This window comes from Ursus arctos, unplaced genomic scaffold, assembly GCF_023065955.2.
Source record: "Ursus arctos isolate Adak ecotype North America unplaced genomic scaffold, UrsArc2.0 scaffold_31, whole genome shotgun sequence".
Lineage (NCBI taxonomy): Eukaryota > Metazoa > Chordata > Mammalia > Carnivora > Ursidae > Ursus > Ursus arctos.
The window spans coordinates 33740041-33745434 of NW_026622997.1; the positions used below are offsets into that span (position 1 = coordinate 33740041).

The following is a 5394-nucleotide window of genomic DNA, read 5'->3' on the forward strand; positions in this document are numbered from 1 at the left end:
CCAGTGCCGTTCATGTTGCAGCAAATGTTGAGAACTCGTTCTTTCTGATAGCTGAGTAATATTCCATTGTATACATGGACCACAACTTCTTAATCCAGTCATCTGTTGAAGGGCATCTCGGCTCCTTCCACGATTTAGCTATTGTGGACATTGCTGCTATGAACATTGGTGTGCATATGGCCCTTCTCTTCACTACGTCTGTATCTTTGGGGTAAACACCCAGTAGTGCAATGGCTGGATCATAGGGTAGCTCAATTTTTAACTTTTTAAGGGACCTCCACACGGTTTTCCAGAGTGGCTGTACCAACTTGCATTCCCACCAACAATGTAGGAGGGATCCCCTTTCTCCACATCCTCTCCAACAATTGTTGTTTCTTGCCTTGTCTATTTTTGCCATTCTAACTGGTGTAAGGTGGTATCTCAGTGTGGTTTTGATTTGAATTTCCTTGATGGCTAATGATTTTGAACATTTTTTTCATGTGTCTGTTAGCCATTTGTATGTCTTCATTGGAAAAGTGTCTGTTCATATCTTCTGCCCATTTTTTGACTTGTTTATTTGTTTCTCGTGTATTGAGTTTGAGAAGTTCTTTGTAGATCTTGGATACCAGTCCTTTATCTGTAGTGTCATTTGCAAATATATTCTCCCATTCTGTGGGCTGCCTCTTAGTTTTTCTGACTGTTTCCTTGGCTGTGCAGAAGCTCTTTATCTTGATGAAGTCCCATAAGTTCATTTTATCTTTTGTTTCTCTTGCCTTTGGGGATGTGTCATGAAAAAGGTTGCTTTGGCCGACGTTGTAGAGGTTGCTGCCTATGTTCTCCTCTAGAATTTTGATGGATTCCTGTCTCACATCGAGGTCTTTCATCCATTTGGAGTTTATTTTTGTGTATGGTGTGAGATAGTGGTCAAGTTTCATTCTTTTGCATGTAGCTGTCCAATTTTCCCAGCACCATTTATTGAAGAGACTGTTGGACTCTTGGCTCTTTGGGCAACTAATATTTGATAAAGCAGGAAAAAACATCCGGTGGGAAAAAGACAGTCTTTTGTTTTTTTCTTGACATTTAAATATCCATTGAAAATTTCCTTGAGTTCATGTTGAAAGGCAAAGACCTACATTTTTCCAAGTTTCATCTCCTTGTGCCAACACTGTTGATTGAATAATTAACCTTGTCCACACTGATGTATGATTCTTCAGTAATCTGAGAGGTCACTAAGTTTACTTAGGCTTTTCATTCAGTTCTTTACATCAAAGCTTTGGTGACTGCTTGACAGCAGAAATATAGCAAGCAACTCCTTAAAATCCCCAATAATTTTCTATTGCTCTTAGGATGTAAGGCAAAGTTCAATTCACAGATACAAGCTTCCATCCTGGCTGGCCTATTACTCCAGCCTGATTTCAATTGTTCATCCTCTTGCCCTGCTAACCTTTCTGTCTCATCATCTTTGCACATGGTGTTTCCATAGTCTGGACTCTACTTTTCAGTAGTAAGTCCTTGTTCAGCAGAATCTGAACAATCACCACTTGAATGAGTCACATAGTTCTGATGGTATTTTGTTCGTTTCCTGTAAATCTATTATCAGAGTTCTATCTGTATAAAGCTGTTTAATGTCTAGATCCACCATTAGCCTGTAAACCTCCTGAAGTCAAGATCAGTGTTTTATCTCAAAACTTGACACAGTACCAGTCAGATGGTAGATCCTCAATAGGATTATTACCTTATTCTCTTTATGTATATTAGCTGAATGGATAAATTAATATATGAATGTTTTTTAAAAAGTTAATGTTTAAAATTTTTTTTTAAATGATACTTTAAAGAAAACACCTTATGGCTGTTACTGAAGATTTCTTCTTAAAATCAGACTTAACGAAAGCTCAAATCTGTGTTTTTAAATAATAATTTTTGATAAATTCTTTCTTCATTATTTTGATTTGGTCTTTTAGGTTCACCAGGCAAAGCCAATGTATGAAGCAAATTACTCTGAAGTGTCTCCATTTGTATTCTTGGGACTTTCTACCTATAGACCAGTGCAGCACTTTCTCCTTGTTTTCTCTACAGTGTTTTATGTAGCAATTGTTTTGGGAAACCTCCTTGTGGTGTTCACAGTGACCTTTGGCCCTTACTTACTTTCCCCCATATACTTCTTTTTAGCCAGTCTCTCATTTATTGATTTGTGTCTTTCTACCTGAACGGTTCCCAAGATGATATCTGATCTGCACTCAGGGCACAAAACCATATCCTTTCAGGGATGTATCATCCAGGTATTTGTCCTTCATGTCCTGGGTGGATCAGAGATGGTGCTGCTCATTGCCATGGCCCTGGACCGATATGTGGCCATATGTAAGCCCCTCCACTACATGACTATCATGAGCCCGCAGATGTACATTTTCTTCTGTCTGGTGCTTGGGCTATTGGCTTCATTCATTCAGTGGCCCAGTTAGCTTTTGTTGGCCACTTGCCTTTTTGTGGTCCTAATGAGATAGATAGCTTTTACTGTGACCTTCCTTGGTTTATCAAACTTGCCTGCACAGACACCTACGGAATGGAATTCATGGTTACTGCCAACAGTGGGTTCATTTCCATGGGCACCTTCTTCTTATTGCTTATCTCCTATATCTTCATCCTGGTCACTGTGTGGAAACGTTCCATACGTGGTGGTTTGTCTAAGGCCTTTTCTACTCTGTCAGCTCACATCACCATGGTGATTTTGTTCTTTGGACCATGCATCTTTGTTTATGTGTGGCCATTTCCCACCGTGTCAGTGGATAAATTTCTTGCCATTTTGGACTTTATGATTACACCCATTCTGAATCCTGTTATCTACACACTGAGGAACAGGGACATGAAGATGGCAATGAAGAGGCTGCATAGTCAACTCCCGAGTTTGAGAATGATCTAAATAACTCATGAGAAAACAAGCGGTGCCTTCTGAAAGTAATACTGTGTGCCTAAATTTTAAAGGGTTATATACTATCTTAAAACAATTAATTTTCTTTCTTCATTTAAGCAATTCAAAAATCTTGGATAGTTTATTCCATGTTAATGGCCAATAGTGTGATTATATATATATATATATATATATATACACATATGTATGTCTAAGACTATTTTGCATATTTTACAAAATTTTACAATACTGAAAATACACATTTTGTGTGGCTTACATTTTGCATAGTCCATAGAATCTCGGAAAGTTTTATGAATTTGAAGTCACAGTACTGTGTTTGCAGAGCAATGATGTAAATTTTTTTTCTGTGTTACTGGGTTGGAACATATTCTCATGTAAAGAGAATGATCGGTTCTTACAACTTATTTTTGGCAAGCAAAGCAGGCTTGTTTTTAAGTTGATTCAGGTGTGCTATTGCTTTTTTCTTTCCTTTATTACTTATGTTAACAGATACACTCTGTTGCATGAACATAATTTTTTCATAGATTAAATATTATCTGATATTCACCTATGCAGAAAACAATAAAGTGAACGAAAATAGTTAAACAGTTATTAGTATTTGAGATCATATTAGGATCTGGTTTCTAAGAGGGAAAAGTTATATCTTCTTACTCTCAACTTTGCTTTTAACTATACCCTTTAAATGTGTGCTGACATTAGAAGGACATGAATTAAGAAGTAGCATTCATTAAAGAGAGTAGAACTAGGATGGGATTTTGGAAATGTTAAAGAGAAGGAATTCAAATGTAGTATTACTCAACCATGGATACATGCAGTACTGAACACCACTCCATGCTCAAGCATTAAGGCTGTGCTTTTAGGCTTGCAGGCCTGACAGTTCACCAACACACAGAGTAAATCAATGCCTTTTGAAGCTTTGGTTTTTGAAATTTTATTCTTATATTGAGATGTAATTTCCTTCCTTATGTATTTCATATTGTATTTCTCATGTACAGTCTAGACGTAGATTGAAATAGCTTCCATAATGTCTCCTCCTTTCATGTTTGAAAATAAAAATGAGCTTTGCGCAGTGGCAGTATCATAGCCAATGAAGTTTATCCGAGGCGCGATTATTGCTAATTGAAAACTTTTCCCGAAAATAAAAATGATGATACTATTTCTTGTACCTTTAAGATAAACATTCTTTCTGAAGCTAAACATCTAAAGTCTTTCTAAGAAAAATCCCCCATTTAGAAACTTTCTTGAGGATTATACATGTATCTAAGTATGTAGGTAACTTTTTATGAGGTAACCTGAAGTGTCAGTTTAATTTCCAGTTAAAATCTGTTTCTGTTGCAACCTGGGCATATGCCGATAATGATTCCAGCCATGAAGCAGAGAAAAATATATGATAGTATTCCATCATACATGAAATGTCATTAAATCTGCAACACAAGTTGTAGAAGAATATGAGAATCAGAAGTTCAAAATATCTGATTGGAAATTTCTTTGTCCCACTTCTGGATCTTGGAGAGACAGAGGGAGCTGCCTCTTTATGGGACGCAGCACCTGTGTAGCAGAGAACTGTCACAGCATAGAACTGAGAGAAATAGGAGCACACTCTGGCTTAAATGTCAGACTCCCCATGCTCTTATCAAGATTCTTGAATAAATATTTCTGAACCTGTTGTATGCCCTCTGGTTATTTTTTTCCAGAGACTTCAAAAAGTTTAAGGATTTTATTTTGTTTTGGGTATTTTTGTCTGAAAACTTTTTCCAGTGTTATTGCTGTTTTTCTGGTGAGATCATTTTCCAAACTTCTCACACAGCCCATCCTAGTTTATTCCTCTTTATTGATCAATACACAAATAATGAATGCGTCAATTGCAGCTTCCTTATCCATTTAGGTTGTTGCAAGTGTTGGTGATCATGAATTGAGTGTCTGTGAACATTCACAAAGTGTTTGTATGGAATAGAGACAATACAGTTGACCTTTGAACAAAGCAAGAATTCGGGGTGCTAACCCCCTACATAGCTGAAAATCCATGTGTGACTTTTGACTCTCCCAAAACTTAACAACTAATAGCCTAGTGTTGACTGGAAGCCTTACCAACAATACCATAAAATATTGATTGACATATATCTTATATATTTTGTGCATTATATACTGTATTCTTTAATAAAGTAAGCAGAACACAAGAAAATGCTATTAAGAAAATGATAAGGAAGAGAAAATACATTTAGAGTAGTGTACTGTATTTTTCAAAAGAACTTGGCCTATAGGTGAGCCTGGGTAGTTCAAATCCATGTTGTTCAAGGGTCAACTGTACTCAGTTCCTTTCAGAATGTGAATGTGCTGGATAGCAGTGCCTGCAGAGTCTGGGATTCCAGCTAGGACCCCAGATCTCAGGTGCAGTTTCTTGGAGTTAGACCCATTTTCCTGTTATACAAATAGAACTTCCAAGTTGTTCTCTCCTCTTGGCCAGTGCTCTTCATTATAGAATGATCAAA

The 5394-nt window shown here is 36.9% G+C and overlaps 2 pseudogenes; both read left to right on the plus strand.

Annotated features, from left to right (window-relative positions):
• Window positions 1-1958: 1958 nt before the first annotated feature.
• LOC125283553 (olfactory receptor 4F6-like) lies at window positions 1959-2896 on the plus strand (annotated as a pseudogene).
• A 1067-nt stretch (window positions 2897-3963) lies between these two features.
• LOC125283590 (U4 spliceosomal RNA) lies at window positions 3964-4083 on the plus strand (annotated as a pseudogene).
• The last annotated feature ends 1311 nt before the right edge of the window (window positions 4084-5394 follow it).